Raw genomic sequence first — 17,575 nt, 5'->3', positions numbered from 1 at the left:
TTATGAGTACTTGTCTCTCATAATTTGTATAAAATTTTACATGTAAAAGTATTATGATTCCTATTTCCATATCTAAGTTTGGATACATTTTATATTCATATACTAAACTAGGTCCTATGAGTATGAAAATTTTATGGTCGATCACTCATGCTTAAAGCAAGCTACTGCAAAAATTTCATAATTTTTAGATTAACAGATCTATAGAAACTAATTAAGCAAGACTAAACACAATCTAAATTCTTATAGGGTTAAAAAGGCCATTTCGCCATCATGGATATTTTTCCTCTATAGAACTCACTCTAACAAATCTAACAAAATTTATTTCATATTTTTCACATTTTTCCTTGATTTTATATGGATTTTACAATCTATAGCTAAAAATAAACACAAAATAAAAGAAAAAATCCCCCCTTAACCCCCCTGACCAGTGGGCTCCACTGGTCAATGGGAGGGGCATCTTCCCCCGCTCGGTCACGCACGCTGCGGCGCGCGGCGGCTCGCCTGGCGCACGGGTGAGCGACCCGCAGCGGCGGCTCGCGTGGCGGCGCAGCTGCAGCGGCCCGGTGGTGGGGCCCGCGTGCACGGCCCTAGGCAGGGGCGAGGGTCAGCGGCGGCGGCGGCTTAGCAGCGGCGCGAAACAGGGGAGGAGAGGCCGCGGCGGCGGCACCAACCGACGGCGAGTAGGGCGGCGGCGGGGCCCCTGGCTCGCGCGCCTAGACCCGCGGTGGCGGCGCGATGCGGGGGTGGCGCAGAGGCGGCGGCGGCGGCGCGCAGTCGCGCCGCCGCCGGCGCTATTGCAGGGGAGGCGGCGGAGCGCTTGCGCCGGCGGCGGTGGGGCCAAGCGGCGGCGGTGCGGCACGGCTCGAGCATCAGCGTAGCAAGGCGGCTCTGGTGCGCACGCTAGCGTAGCGCGGAGCGGTGCAGGCGCGGCTCGCGGCGTACGGCGGTGGTGGTGCAGTGAACCGGCGGCGACACGGTGGAGAACGCGCGTGGAAACCTCGCGAACGCGAAGGAACGTGGAGAGCACGAGCATCAGTGGCTCACCTAGAGTCGATTTGAGCTATGGGGTGAAGAAAACGGTGGCCGGAGGTGGGAGTTCGACGGCGGAGTGGAGCTCGGGCGGCTTTAATGGCTGGCGGCCGGAAAAGCTTCGGTTCCCGGCGACTTGGTCGATGGGGCTCGCGAAGGAGGGGTCGAGGAGGAAGCTAGGAAGGTAGACGAGCTTCGGGTGAAGTGGATTTGGGATCCATGGAGGGAAACTCGCGAATCGGGCCGGCAAGCGCGAGCTGCTCAGACGCCATCCATGGCGAGTAGAGGAAGGAGAAGGAGAGCAGGGCGAGTCATAAACGGTTGCGAGGCAGGTGGCGAGCTCGGGAAGGCGCCGTGGACGACTTGGCGACGCTCGACGGCCGGAAAAATGGGATCGCTCAACACGACGGCAACGACACAGAAGCGGGGAGCTTCGGGAGGCCTCCGACGCCATACCGCGAACTGTGTGGCACAGGGAGAAGAGAGGGAGAGAGACTGACAGGTGGGGGCCACGTGTAAGGAAATTTTTTTATTTGAATTCAAATTTTTGGATTGTTACAATACTTCCCCCTAAAAGAAATCTCGTCCCGAGATTTAGGGGAAAAGTGCCGAATTGAAAGGACGTCGGAAAATCATATACCTTGGTATAATTGGAGCAACTCGGGACATTTGGATTGAACAAATTCCTCCGTTTCCCAGGTAGCTTCTCGCTCGGAGTGATTACTCCATTGTACCTTATAGAAATTGCTGGTTTGATTGCGAGTGACCCGAGTCTTGTGATCATTAATTTTCACTGGATGCTCTGGATAGACAAGATCGGGCTCCACTTGTAACTTCTCTATGTCCATTATTTTGTTTGGAACACGGAGGCATTTCCTGAGCTGGGAGACATGGAATATATTATGAACTGCGGATAATTGGGCAGGAAGTTCCAAGCGATATGCTACCGGCCCACATCGCTCAACGATAGGAAAAGGCCCAACATAGCGAGGGGCGAGCTTTCCCTTCACACCGAACCGTTGGACTCCTCTCATTGGAGATACCCGTAAATAGACATGATCTCCCACTTGGAATGAGATCGCTTGACGTTTCTTGTCTGCATAGCTTTTCTGCCGGGATTGGGCTATTTTCAAACTCTCTTGTATAACCCGTACTTGTTCTTCCGCCTCACTGACCATATCAGGGCCGAATACATTTCTTTCACCAGCTTCTGACCAATTCAATGGAGTTCTACATCTTCGTCCATATAATGCCTCAAAAGGAGCCATTTTGATACTTTCCTGATAGCTGTTGTTATAGGAGAATTCAGCTAAAGGTAGACACTCATCCCACTTTTTACTATACAAGAGTACACAGGCCCGCAGCATATCTTCCAAAATTTGATTAATTCTCTCAGTTTGACCATCGGTCTGGGGATGATAAGCTGAACTGCGGATCAGTTGTGCACCAAGGGCGGCGTGAAAATGCTCCCAGAACCGAGCAATAAATTGTGTACCACGATCTGAAATGATAGTTTTTGGAATCCCATGAAGGCTCACAATACGGTCCATATATAGTTGAGCATATTGCTTGGCCGTATAAATAGTTTTCACAGGAAAAAAATGTGCATACTTGGTGAGGCGGTCAACAATAACCTAGATGGAATCGTATCCTTTGGAAGTTTTGGGTAAGCCGACAATGAAATCCATACTGATGTCCTCCCACTTCCAAGATGGAATACTCAAAGGCTGAAGAGGACCTGCTGCTTTCAAATGGCTCGCTTTGACCCTTCTGCAGGTGTCACATTAAGACACATATTTAGCAATCTCCCGCTTCATTCTTGTCCACCAAAATCGTTGCTTCAGATCTTGATACATTTTATTGCTTCCCGGGTGGATAGAATACCTAGAGAGATGTGCTTCATCAAAGATCTATTTTCGGAGCTCTAAATCTTTAGGTACCACCAAACGATCCTTAAACCATAGAATTCCGGCCTCATCTAAATGAAAACACTTCACCCCCGGGTCATTTTCAGCAAGTCTTTAGCGAATCTTTTCCATCCCGACATTATGTTTTTGAGCAAAAATAATCCGATCTCGAAGAGTAGGTGAAAGGACCAAATTATTAAGACTGCCGTGTGTGATGATCCCCAAATTTAACTTTTCCAGTTCATAACAAAGGGTTTCATTGAAAGGCACAATAGACAGGCAGTTGCACTGAGCCTTACGGCTTAAAGCATCTGCAACCACATTGGCCTTACCCGGGTGATAATGAATCTCCAAATCATAATCCTTAATCAATTCCAACAATCGCCTTTGGCGTAGATTTAGCTCATTTTGGGTGAAAATATACTTGAGACTTTTATGGTCCGTATATATATGAACAGGATTGCCCAGAAGATAATGACGCCAGATCTTCAAAGCATGAACCACTGCTGCCAGTTCTAAATCATGAGTGGCATAATTTTCCTCATGACGCCGGAGTGCTCTGGATGCATAAGCAATTACTCGACAGTCTTGCATGAGGATACAACCTAAACCCGTACCTGATGCATCACAATATACATCAAAAGGTCGAGTAATACCAGGTTGGGCTAAAACAGGGGCAGATGTCAAAAGTTTCCTCAAGGTCAGAAAAGCATGATCACATTTATCATTCCAATTAAATTTCACCCCTTTCTTGAGCAACTCAGTCATGGGCTTAGCAATTTTTGAAAAATCCGGAACAAACCGCCGGTAATATCCTACTAGCCCAAGAAAACTCCGAATTTCTGGAACAGATGTAGGTGCTTCCCAATTTAAAACATCTTGGATTTTACTAGGATCAACAGAAATTCCATTCTCTGATATGACATAACCCAGAAATGGAACCTCCTTTAGCCAAAACTCACACTTGGTGAATTTGGCATACAACTTGTGTTCCCGAAGACGCTGGAGAACAATGCGAAGATGCTCAGCATGTTCTTCTTCATTTTTGGAATATATAAGAATGTCGTCGATGAAAACCACGACAAACTTATCCAACTCGGGCATAAACACCGAGTTCATGAGATACAAGAAATGAGCCGGGGCATTCGTCAATCCAAATGACATAACGAGATATTCATAAAGCCCATATCGTGTGGAGAAAGCCGTCTTTGGGATATCTTCGAGCCTAATTTTTATTTGATGATAGCCCGATCGAAGATCAATTTTGGAGAATACCTTGGCCCCGACTAACTGATCAAACAAAATATCAATTCGGGGGAGTGGATATTTGTTTTTGATAGTGACAGCATTCAAAGGCCGATAGTCCACGCACAACCTGAGGCTTTGATCTTTCTTCTTAACAAAGAGCGCTGGACAGCCCCAAGGTGAAGTGCTAGGACGGATATAACCCTTATCAAGTAACTCCTGCAATTGCTTCTTTAGCTCTGCTAACTCATTGGGTGGCATACGATAAGGTCTTCTGGCAATTGGTGCCGTCCCCGGTTGCAATTCAATGGCAAACTCTATCTTACGGTCAGGTGGCATGCCCGGTAAGTCATCCGGAAAAACATCCGGGTATTCACACACCACTGGTATTTTAGCCAGACTTTTAGCCTCAACCTGATTCACTGTGGATGTCGAAGGTATATAGTCCACCAGATTCAAAGTCATAGAACCATGAATGGAAGATTTAATATGCACAGATCGCGAGGTAGTGTCTAGAAGAACTCCTCGACCTTCCATCCAGTTCATGCCCAATATAATATCTACACTCTGAGTTGGTAGAATTATAAGGGCCGTAGGAAAAATTTTCTCTTGCAACTGTAGGGGTACTTGTTTAACAAATTGATTGGTGATTAATTTTCCCCCAGGTGAGTGAATATGGTACGGCTTGGACATACTCTCTATTTTCAGTCCCAGTCTAATGACACACTCCTTGCTAATAAACGTGTGAAATGCACCCGAATCAAATAATACGGTAACAGGTTGATTATGAACTGAAAACATACCCGCCATCACTTGAGCTCACTCAGGAACATCCTCTAGCGTGGTATAATGCACGCGTCCTGGCTTGAAATGAGCCACTTTTGGCTTCTGATTGTGCTGATTAGAACCCTGAGCTTGTTTAGGTGGCATACAGTATTCACGTGCAAAATGACCAACTTGACCACAGTTGTAACAAGGAGGGAAATTAGGGCGTACACCCTGTGGCTGCACCCATGTCTTCTGCACATTTTGCTGAGGCACCGGAGATCTGGCTACCCCTTGAGGTTGTGGGTACTGAGGTGGTCTATATCTCGTCTGGTGCTGAGTTGGCCTATAACCTGACTGCTGTTGCGGAGGCCGATATGTGGTCTGATACTGTAATGGTCGGTACACCGGCCGATGCTGATAAGGTGCACGAGGGGGTCCGGCCTGAATTAGACGAAACCTCTGATTAGCCTGACTAGAAGACCCACCCATTGGTGCCTTCCTCTTTTTCTCTGCTTGGTGAGCTATACGGGCGTCCTCTTGAGTGATAGCCCCATTGACCAGCTCACTAAAAGTGTTGAATTTGAACATAATCAAGCATTCCTGGAGCTTGCTGCTAAGCCCCTGCCTGAAGCACGCTTGTTTCTTTTCATCTGTTTCCACATGATATCCAGCATATTGAGACAAGGTGTTGAAAACTTGAGCATATTGTGTCACAGTATTATTGCTCTGTTTCAGAGCCAAGAACTCATTGAGCTTCCTTCGAATAACCCCTTCAGGGATATGATGTGCCCTGAAAGCTTCCTTGAACTCATCCCAAGAAAACCGAGTGCCAGCAGGGAACATAGCTACGTGATTATCCCACCACGTACGTGCAGGACCTCTGAGTTGCTGAGCTGCAAATGATGCCTTGTCATTGTCATTATACTCATACAGAGTGAACTTGGACTCGATGGTCCGGAGCCAACTGTCAGCTTCCAGTGGCTCATCCGCCTCATGGAAAAGCGGTGGCTGAGTACCCAAGAATTCCTGATACCCAGGGACAGGCGGCTGATGGTTGTTATGATTTCCATGCCGCGGCGCTGAACCTTGCTGCACAAGCTGGCGGAGCAGTGCTGTCTACTCATCACGCCCAGTTAACATGGCCGCGATTGCCTCAACCAAATTGGGAGGCGGTGGCAGCGCATTAGCACCATTGGGCGCAGAGGAATCATTATCAGTGTTCGACATTCTGCAATTAATCATGAATCGATTAGTCCCAGTATCTGATTAAATTAAATAATCATGATAGCAACTAATATTCAATTCATGAAAAATGCTGAATTTAGAACACTGATTAAATAACTCAATAATTGTATCACCACTTTTATGCCCCACAATTACAACAAGAATAACTGGATCATGCATGAGGGAGGTACAACCATTTTTGCATCAACTAGTGAATACAACATAGGCCCCAACTAAATCTCAAAATCACAAATCTTCGCGATATAGATTTGACAGTATCTCCCAAACTATACGTCCAAAAATTCATAACTTTTGCAAGCGAGTAGCTATCAAAATACTCTACAACTTTAGTATAACTCGCGTTCACCGCATGGATCATCTTCACGAATTTTTACGTACTAAACTTCGATGCTACGAAAAATTTTCAGATTTCACACCTCGGAATTACCATAAGTCGAACACTCAGATGATATTTTACAATGGGGTTACACACCGACAAGCTCAGTCCAGACATATACAAACCACATTCCTATCTTACATCAAAGTTATTCTAGTCATACTACAAGATCTAGTTGTCTCTAAGACATTTACCAAACTACAATACTATGTTAGCCCTTCCTACATCCAAAGTCTAGTTACTCAACGCGGCGGCTGGTACTCGAAGACGCGCTCAACCTCGATCCCACGCGCTCGTAGCTCCTCCTGCAGGTGTACCACGTTCTGCTCGTTCACTATAATGGCCGTGGATCCTGCCTGAGGTGGAACGTCGTTCTGACCGACTGAACTCTCCGCATCAGACATCTCCTGAGGCCCAACTCCTGACTCAACACCTGACACCTGAGGTGGTGGCTCAGGCGGGGCTGCGGCCTGCTGCTGCTGAAGCTGCAACTAGTGCACGTTCCCTAGTGCAACCTGAAGCGCGTCCTATAAGTGGTCAACCAAAGCCTCCTGGTCATCCACCTGCTCAGTCAACTCCTCAATCTGCTGAGCCTGCTCCGCTAGCTGTTGTGTCTGCTCCACTAGCTGCTGTGACCGCTCCTCTAGCTGCTGTGACTGCTCCGCAATCTGCTGAGACTGCTCAACTACCCTCTGCTCCTGCTCCAAGAACTGCTCTGCCAGCCACACTACCTACTGACTCTGCTCTGCGAGCTACTGGCTCTGTCCTAAGATCTGCTGAGTTTGCTCCTGTGCTGTGGTGTGAGCTGTCCAGAGTCCCTGCCGGTAGAGTGTGTTCTCGTTCCTAAACTGGTCGCACACACCCAACATACCGGCGGCGTAGCGGGCGATCCTGGCCAAAGCTGGGACGTGGCCTGGAAGAGTAGGGTCCAACAGAAGAGAAAACCGCTGCCTCGAGTACTCAGAAGTCACTCTGACAGGAAAACCAACCGTCGAAGCAGAGTAACTCGCAAAAATGGGCTCCTGCTCACAAAACTGGGTGATGGCCATCGCAGCTGCACGATCCCAAACGCTCAACATCTCAGTACCCTCAGTGTGCACCTCCCAAGGGTCTGACGGAAAGAGACCGAGGCGTGCCAGAACTCGCAGGCGGGCCTCCCAACCAGAGATGCCCCCCCTCGAAAGACACGCGACCGTAATACTGGGGAGGCTCAGTGTGGCCAAACTCCTGGAGCACCTCCCATAGCAGCACGAGAAGGCCCTCACGGTGAAGACAAGTGGAACGCACCCACCCGTCCTCGTCAAAGTGGAAGTCCGACAAGGCTGCCATCTGCGAAAAACGCCGACAGCGGTAAGGAACATTCCCAAAAGAAAATACGAACTCATAACTTATAAAACTACAACCATTTACAGCACTCTAGAAAAACAAAATTCTTTTAATTTCAAACTTCCAACAAAAATTCACAACACAAATAACTCGCTAACCCACTCTTATAATGCAATGAATGGTATTATGCATGATCGTCCTACGTCACCCTTCCAACAAAAAAAACGCCGACAATAATAGGGCAATATACGTGGTCTTTCGGTGGCAACATACGCTCTCAATTATATAATCGATTTCTACACGTCTTAACTTACGCGTTCGTTTGTTAGTGTACCTGCAGAAATCACATGATATACAGATATATGCATATATCCACGACTTGACCCTTCGTGCCAGCACACACGAACGGCCCCCATGTGTCCTACGCCACATGGGTAACGCATATGCAGTTGCCCATATATTCACACATACATCAACATCCACTATAGAGATGGCGCCCATGCGTTTAACGCTGCATGGACAGCGCTGCATACGTTACCGAGGCAACGTATTCACTTCCCGTACAAATCGCCTTACGGGACACCCAAGGGTAAACGTGCCCCAAGGTACACAGTCACGACCAATCGCATGACAGATTTACATCTCGTAACATTGCCTTACGAGATGGCCGTGCTCACAATCACACGGTGGGAAGTCCGCGCTCCATATCAGGCGGCAGATAGCGACATGCTCATTTGAATGGAGCCTTATCACCTCCTCGTATGCTCATCATACGGGACCCGCGCACGTATGAAACACGTGGGCTATTCTAAGGACTACCAAGAATGCTCACCTTGCTTACCTTAGCGTAGGTGCGTCGTTACAATATTAAGGGTTATGCAAGAAATTAAGGTTTAACAGAAAGAAATGTGCTGGAAGTCAGTGAATATAAATATTGCCACCAATTTATAAATAACCAAGTACTACATAGGGCTTAATACGGATTTAATCGTAAAGCGCGACTGAAACGATTTTCTTTATACCCCAAAAATTCATTTTTAATTTTGAAAATATAGAAAATAGTCACATCCGTACCACCTCTGGTGTATTTCGGCTCTGATACCAGCTGTGACAGAACCGCCAAATTAAAACTCAAAATTAAGCTAAATGGCCATCATTTGAACACATCAGGCACATTTGGCTTAACGGTTTAATTTGACAGCTCTTTCGGAACGGACTTCTGATCGAAACAAACACCAGTAGTCTCACGCGAAGGTGAGCGCAGGCAGTACAAACACGTGGAGTACATACAAATACAACTACAACACCAAGTAGAGTATCTTAAGTTTTACAAACCTGGTTTAATTACATAAATAATATACAAGAGCAACTTTATTTTAAAACAAAGTCCAACATAGGAAACCTGACGTCTAATATACATGAAACGCCGTATCGAATCACACACTCAACCCACGGGTGTGTGATTTGGTAACTAGCAAGGGCTAAACATCTGGCCCAGCCACCTCCCAACCATCCAAGCCAAGCTGGATAAACTTAGCACAACAAGGGCAGAAGTTGATCTCATCCTGACCTGAAATAGTTTGAGCCACAACCCTGAGTATACTAATACTCCGCAAGACTTACCCGACTATGGGTATACATAGCCCACTATCTAGACATGCATGGCTTTCTGGCTGTGGGTTGTTTTGCGAAAAAGCAATTAAGAGTAAGTCCTTACTTTCAATATTTTAGCTCAAGATTAGGAATGGTACCTATTTTCTATGGTTATGCTCCGGGGCTTGCCTGCGGGCTGCTGCTCAGTGCAAGTGTCCACTGGGCCTTGGGCCGGGTCGTCACGAAACTCCGCGGGGCTGGCTCCGTCTGCTCCTGCGGCTCCGCGATCACCTCGTACACGACTTCCTCGGTCGCGGATTCTATATGTATGCATATGAGACAATGAGTAAATGCTAACATGACTTTGCCATTAGATGATAAACATTAAACAATTTAACAATTTACATAAAAGGATGCAAGTATGGTGATAATTAACTTTAACCCTAAGTGCTAGAAACAATTAGAGGCCAAATTATCAATTAGAGCATGATTTACTATAAAATAAAACATGAATAGCAAAGACATTATAAGTACTTGTCTCTCATAATTTGTATAAAATTTTACATGTAAAAGTATTATGATTCCTATTTCCATATCTAAGTTTGGATACATTTTATATTCATATACTAAACTAGGTCCTATGAGTATGAAAATTTTATGGTCGATCACTCATGCTTAAAGTAAGCTACTGCAAAAATTTCATAATTTTTAGATTAACATATCTATAGAAACTAATTAAGCAAGACTAAACACAATCTAAATTCTTGCAGGGGTAAAAAGTCATTTCGCCATCATGGATATTTTTCCTCTATAGATCTCACTCTAACAAATCTAAAAAAATTTATTTCATATTTTTCACATTTTTCCTTGATTTTATATAGATTTTACAATCTACAGCTGAAAATAAACACAAAATAAAAGAAAAAAAATCCCCCCTTAACCCCCCTGACCAGTGGGCCCCATTGGTCAGTGGGAGGGGCATCTTCCCCCACTGACCAGCGACCCGCGGCGGCGGCGCAGCTGCAGCGGCCCGGTGGTGGGGCCCGCGCGCGGCCCTAGGCAGCGGCGACGGTCAGCAGCGGCGGCGGCTTAGCGGCGGCGCGAAACAGGGGAGGAGAGGCCGCGGCGGCGGCGCCAGCCGACGGCGAGCAGGGCGACGGCGGGGCCCCTGGCTCGCGCGCCTAGACCCGCGGTGGCGGCGCGATGCGGGGGTGGCGCAGAGGCGGTGGCGGCGGCGCGCAGTCGCGCCGGAGGCGGCGCTAGGGCAGGAGAGGCGGCGGCGCGCTTGCGCCGGCGGCGGTGGGGCCAAGCGGCGGCGGTGCGGCACGGCTCGAGCATCAGCGCAGCTAGGCGGCTCTGGTGCGCGCGCTAGCGTAGCGTTTAGCGGTGCAGGCGCGGCTCGCGGCGTACGGCGGCGGCGGCGCAGTGAACCGGCGGCGACACGGTGGAGAACACGCGTGGAAACCTTGCGAACGCGAAGGAACGTGGAGAGCACGAGCATCAGTGGCTCACCTAGAGTCGATTTGAGCTATGGGGCGAAGAAAACGGTGGCCGGAGGTGGGAGTTCGACGGCGGAGTGGAGCTCGGGCGGCTTTAATGGCTGGCGGCCGGAAAAGCTTCGGTTCCCGGCGACTTGGTCGATGGGGCTCGCGAAGGAGGGGTCGAGGAGGAAGCTAGGAAGGTAGACGAGCTTCGGGTGAAGTGGATTTGGGATCCATGGAGGGAAACTCGTGAATCGGGCCGGCAAGCGCGAGCTGCTCAGACGCCGTCCATGGCGAGCAGAGGAAGGAGAAGGAGAGCAGGGCGAGTCGTAAACGGGAGCGAGGCAGGTGGCGAGCTCGGGAAGGCGCCGTGGATGACTTGGCGACGCTCGACGGCCGGAAAAACGGGATCGCCCTCCACGACGGCAACGACACAGAAGCGGGGAGCTTCGGAGGCCTCCGACGCCATACCGCGAACTGTGTGGCACAGGGAGAAGAGAGGGAGAGAGGCTGACAGGTGGGGGCCACGTGTAAGGAAAATTTTTTTATTTGAATTCAAATTTTTGGATTGTTACATAGGGCTTGAAAGGATAATCCTCCAGGAGCAAGTCGATGTAAGCCTGCTTCACCCTCATCATCTTGGTCCTCTTCTTGCCCTCCGTCACCGCCTTGTTCGCCGCTCTGGCCTCCAACGACGCTGCCTTGGTGACGTAGACGCTGCCGCCGCCGCCAACTGCCGCCGAAATCTCCTTCACCGCCACCGCATCCATCGCCAGCCTCTCTTTCACCCCGCGCCTTGCCCTCTCTCTCTCTCTCTCTCTCTCTCTCTCTCTCTCACCCTAACCCTAGATCTGGACCGGAACAACGCGGTGGCTGCAGTTGTGTTGGTCCACGGGAGGTCCCGGGCATCGCATTATAAAGCCCAGCAACCCTAGGCGCTATCGGGTCTTCTCCAACTCGGACTCCGCATACATTGACTCGCTGGACTGGCGGCTGCAGGGGTCGATATCCAAGGCGTCTGCACCTTCGCGTTCATCTGATAGGCTCGTTCGCTTTCCCTCCCATGTCATCTCTCCTAGTTTCTCTTCTCTCCGTGGCGGGGCCATTCGTTTACATGGAGTAATTCAGAGAAATAAGATTAGTTCAAACCTATGTTTTCGTAGTCCATTTTAGTCTTGCGGTTTCACAAGTACACCTCTGCATTTGTTAACTAATTATATGCACCATGCTCCACATTGTGACACTGAATCCCTGTTCAAGCTCCTCTTATGATGGGAACTTAGATAATATAATAGTGTACACTTTGCTAATAGCAATCTATCTTTATGTTTAACCAAACCTGCGTTTACTGTCAAACTTAACCAATTATGTCACTTTGCTTCATTTTAGGTGTTGGATATACTCCACCATGTATTATAATTGCGAATTATGATGTGAAGGATAGACAAATGTGACTGCTTTGCTCGTTGAACGGTCTTCTTCCTTGGTCCTGTCTACCCCAATATGAGGTTCTGGCTGGGCGAGGTGCATATGTTCCAGCAAGGGTATGGATGATAAGCAAGTTACAGATGCATAGCTTTAGAAATTCATTAGTAGGCCTTTTTTTTATGGTTAATGGGAGGGAAAGATTCCCCACCTGATTTTCATTTGATGGGGCTCTGAAAAGCCTGATTGTACAGCAAAAAGGGGTACAACAAGGTGGGGAACGAAACGAGTAATCTCCACACTTTTTCCTTCTGAGGCTGATACATGCTTTACTTATCTCTGAGTTACTGTGCTGCTGTTGTTTTAATGTTGATTTGAATTTATTTACCTTAACTGTTAGAACTCTGGAACAGGTAAGGTATTTAAATTGTCTTTTTTATATAGAGTAGATTACTAAACTGAATCACTGCAGTGAAACCTGTCCTGTGGCTTAGTATATCTGGTGTGATTACTGCTAAACTTAAACAGTGATGTCACTTTGTTTCATTTAGGTGTTGGATATACTCCACCATGTATTATAAATTATGATGACAATGAACGGAGAAATGTGATTGCTGTGCTCTTTGAACAGTATGTCACGCCGTCTTCCTCCGTGCTGTCCACCCCATGCTCGAGCGACATGTGATTCTGGCTGATGGAGCTGTATATGGTGGTTTGGGTCATTACGCATTCTGCCAATGGCGTGGAGGTGGCAGTGGCCGATATTGTGGTGGAACCAGCGATGGAGTGCATACAATAGGTTTGTTGCTCCTTCTCTTGCCCTCATCCTAGTTCCACTGATGCTGCAGTTTGTGATGCCATGCCATTAAGGTGACTGATGGGTATGGATGATAATTGATGCACGTTACAGATGCATATGCTTAGACATTAATTAGCAGGCCTCATAATTTTAAGTGTTCAAATTACAAGCGATCTCCACACTTTTTTCCTTTTGAAGCTGATACTTGATTTGTCATTTGTGTTTCTCTGAGTTACTTTGTAGATGCACTAAACTATTGTCCATAGCAATTGTTTTAATATTTATTTGAATCCAGTTACATTAAATATTAGAACTCTAGAACGGGCATGGTATTTAAATTGTCTTTTTTTAGAGTAAATTGTATCACTACAGTAAACTGCCCTGTGGCTTATTATATCTGGTGTGATTGAGCAAATAACCGTATTTTTTTATTTAGTTTCAGAAAGGATACTAGAAAGGATACTTCAGTGAGTTATGAAAAGTTCATACTTCATAATCTCATTGCAGTTTTCTTGCTTTTAGTCTAGCAAGAATGACATGTCTGTCTGATCGCATAAAAGAATGGCATGCCTGTCAACTTAAAGCAAACATGATACCTATTTTCATTTCCATTACAGATGCCTTTTCTTTAATGTTAGTGTAATGGTTGGTCACACAAAAGATGAATTTCGGGTACCATTGCTTTGTCAATAACAGGAGACAATAACATTAAATTGGCAACACTAGCTGTGTTAATTTAAGGAGGTGGCCTCCAATCAGAGAAGTTCAATGTTGGTGGCCGAGAGAAGCTAATGTGTATGTTTTTAATGTAGTTTGGGCACAAAACCTCTTCGATCCTGGTTGTACTTTGAGGTGATAGTAGGATTTGTTTACCTGTAGACATTTCTTATTCGTTCTTTCTTAGAGTAATACTTGTCTTCGGCAAGTCCTTTGACTCCTAGCTGACTGATCATGGATGAACCGGCGCAGCGGCGCTGATATCCTTTTGACACAGATGCTGAATATTGGCTGCAGTTCCTGTTCTCTCCAAAATCAATATTCTACTCTGTTTTCTGTTTTCCCATCAGATCCTTATCTGTTGTATTTCTATTAATCTTGCAACCATCTAGTCCTTAAATGCTTCTCCATCATGGCAGGAGGCAATATTGGAATACACAATAACCCTTGTAAAAGTTTGTCAGGACCTATAGTTATTGAAGGAACAACAAAACCGTGCATCTATCAATGTGATAAAAATGTGAGTTCTTGTACAATCAAAACAATTTATTTTTATCTTACATCCTTTCTTTTACTTCCAACCACACTGGGTCCAATGCAACTAATAACTTAAACCTGCTTGCCCTAACTTTCAAGCTCATGCAGGTTGTATGTGTGAGTTGTGACATATTTTTCCAACCATGAAGCATGAAGCGTTGATATCAGTTCTTAAAATTTAAGGTAGTCTTTTTTTTTCATTTTCTTTGAGATTGGATGAAAGTGGTGCTTTATGAAAGCATCTTGGAAGAACTAATGTGGACCAATACACTTAAGAGGTTGAACTTGGTACCTTATTGCTGAAAAAAATGTAAATTGTATGTTCACTGCTCGTCAGCAATAATGCCAAGAATGGTTGCTCACAAGTCCGATCTAAATTTAGAGTTTTTGTGACATTCTTTACTTCCTCATATCCTGGTAATTATTAAAGTCACATTATTCAAAACTACAATGTATTAACCAATTTGTGAATGATCATTAATTGTTTGTGTCATTGTGTGGTCATATCATTTGGCTTGAATGGTCAAGTTTGCTGTTTGCACCATATCATTAGTTCAAATGATTGGGTTTAAGTATACAAGTTATACAAGTTATGCCATTCACACTAGAATGAAGCATTCAGCTGCAAAATTTTCTTATCCTTCCTAATATTTTGAAGTCACTGAAACATATCAACAACCAAATTATTCTAACTTCCAATAATTTCATTGGTAAGTTCCTCTTAACTGCTGTCATAACTTTTCTGTTTTTTTTTTTTACTTTCTCATATGGCACCATGTTCAAGATTTTTGATGTATCAGTATGAATTTCATAGGCATGTGCCTGCACATGTACAATATCTCCATTCTAGATATATTTGTCCCCATCAGCCTAATTATGTGTCTTATGGTAATAACCTTAATTACTGTGTGTCAGCCAAGGTTAACCTAACCGGTGGGAACCGGTCCGGTTCCGGTTCCGGCCGGTACCCAACCGGCCAAAATTCAAATTTTAAATTTGAATTCAAAAAATGAAAAATTCCCAAAAAATTTCTAAAAATACTTCAAGGTGTGATGAATCTAATGGTGTCAAATTTTCTCAAAAATTCATTCATTTAGTATAGTTTGTGGGAATTTAAAGTTAAATCAAAAAAGAAAAAGAAAAAAAATGGGCCGGCCCATGAAGGCCCACCGATCAAACCGGTCAAACCGGCCGGTAAACCGGTCAAACCGGTCGGTAAACCGGTAAAACCGGCCGGTAAACCGGTTGCACGGGAGCTTTTGAATTTCAAACCGGTCAAACCGACCGGTAAACCGGTAAAACCGGCCGGTAAACCGGTCAAACCGGCCGGTAAACCGGTCGGAACCGGTTGCACGGGAAAATTTGAATTTATTTGAATTTGGATTTGAATTCAACCGGTTTCCACCGGTTACCGCCCTAACCGGTCCGGTAAACCGGTACCGGAGGGCGGCGGTAACCGGTTTCCGGTTGGGAAATAAAACCCTGGTGTCAGCAATGCATTGCATTTAAGGATTTGAATAAATTTCTGATGATTATACAAGGGGGTGGTTACAATCTTAACATCACCTTTCAGATCCAGTCCCGAATCCCGATGCTTGGGATGCCATGATGAATACCTGGGAAACCCTATCATGCAAGAGGAAAGCACAGCTACCCAAGTGAAAAAAAAGGTCTCTACATCACATGCTGTGGAGGGAAAGGACCATGAAGATAAGGTGCAAGGAGACACCCAGGACCAAGAAATGCATGTTTCAAAGGGTACCGTGCCATCTGGGAGGCAACCATCTCCAGGCGTTGTCCATGGTGTTAGCGCTGAGATTGAACCCAGTGATCAAAGGAAGCCCCGCGCAAATTCAGAAGCTCCAACCAAGCTGCTTGGCCTTGTCGTTGCGCAGACACCAAGATCGGAGCAGTTTATCAAGGAGCTGGAAAATGAAGGCGCACTTGTGTTTGCTGTGAAGGGGTCGGTGAAGCCGGGTCCTTCCGGGCTGTAGGCCTCCAATGCTGTGGGGTCAGAAAACTAACCCGCGACAATGGCGCTCCTCCGGCTTCTGAAGCATAGCTGACCGTAGTTAACCCTGTAGGAGTGTGTGATGTACCAAACTGAAGCTCGACTGGAGCTTGTTCAATATGTCGCTGTTGAAAAACTCAAGATGGTACTGATCAAAGTCTAGAAAAATGAGGTTTCTTTATGACATGCGCATTGCTTCTCATTCTGTACTGCGTGCTGTTCTCTGCTAGCTCCGAGTACAGATTATCTCGAATGCAAATGCTGTACGAGACTGTATGTTGCAAGCTCTGAAATTCTGAGCATGTTGATTATGAAATGCCCTGCATCCTTTCAACTATAAATGAGCTATTTCTAGTTCGTTACCAATCTTTGGAAACCGCAGTTTTGCTTGCTGTCCTTCGGCGAGGCAGTATTTTTGGCTAGTGTGGCGAGCCAGCCTTATGAATCAGCTGAGCATCTATTTTTCTTTCTTTTTTGATAAAGCATATCCGAATAAAACCGTGTTCAATCAATCGATTCGTATATGTACTCGGGCTCACATAAATTGGGATTATGTGCTTGAGCAGAAAGTTTCTACGAATCTGCGTCCAAGCTAAGGATGCCGACCTGGAAAATACATGATCCATAGGACGATCGGAAACAGAAGAAATACGCAGAGAGCAAACACGACCAAGCTGACACGTTGACATTACACTCTGAACCTCCGATGCAATTTGCAACAGCATCATGACACTTTGATGACCCCTGACCCTGTATACGATTGTTCATGCAAATACTAGTATACTACCGCTTACGCTACCCTCCCTACGCCGCCGGCGCCTCTTCCTCCTCGTCGTCGGTGACCTCGACCTCCTCCTCCGCGTAGCCCAGGGCGAAGTACTGCTTGACGACGGCCTCGTCATTGTCCCGGATCGCCTTCAGTGCGGCTGTCGCTGGAGCCCTGGCCTCGGGGTCCTTGATGTTCTTCTCGAGCTCCTCGGGCTCGGGGTCGCCGGGGAAGGGCTTGAAAGGGTAGTCCTCCAGGAGCGAGTCGATGTACGCCTGCTGCACCCTCATCGTCTTCATCCTCGTCTTGGTCCCCGCTGGCCTAATCTTGGCTGGGGGCGTCGGCTTGAT

General features: G+C 46.5%; 1 long non-coding RNA gene across 7 annotated transcripts; it reads left to right on the top strand.

Annotated features, from left to right (window-relative positions):
- Positions 1-11,545: 11,545 nt before the first annotated feature.
- Positions 11,546-16,768, top strand: LOC120686580. 7 transcript variants are annotated; one of them, XR_005680258.1, is made up of 4 exons: positions 11,546-11,584; positions 12,360-14,431; positions 14,548-14,631; positions 16,022-16,768. It is a non-coding gene; the product is annotated as an uncharacterized LOC120686580 (long non-coding RNA). The 7 variants fall into 7 exon arrangements; XR_005680254.1 differs by having other exon boundaries at positions 14,557-14,631; positions 16,022-16,767; XR_005680259.1 differs by lacking the exon at positions 16,022-16,768 and having other exon boundaries at positions 12,360-12,514; positions 12,947-14,431; positions 14,557-14,850.
- The last annotated feature ends 807 nt before the right edge of the window (positions 16,769-17,575 follow it).

Source organism: Panicum virgatum, chromosome 8N (genome assembly GCF_016808335.1).
Source record: "Panicum virgatum strain AP13 chromosome 8N, P.virgatum_v5, whole genome shotgun sequence".
Taxonomy (NCBI): domain Eukaryota; kingdom Viridiplantae; phylum Streptophyta; class Magnoliopsida; order Poales; family Poaceae; genus Panicum; species Panicum virgatum.
The sequence above is the reverse complement of the archived record's forward strand: the minus strand, read 5'-3'. Positions and strand labels throughout refer to the sequence as shown.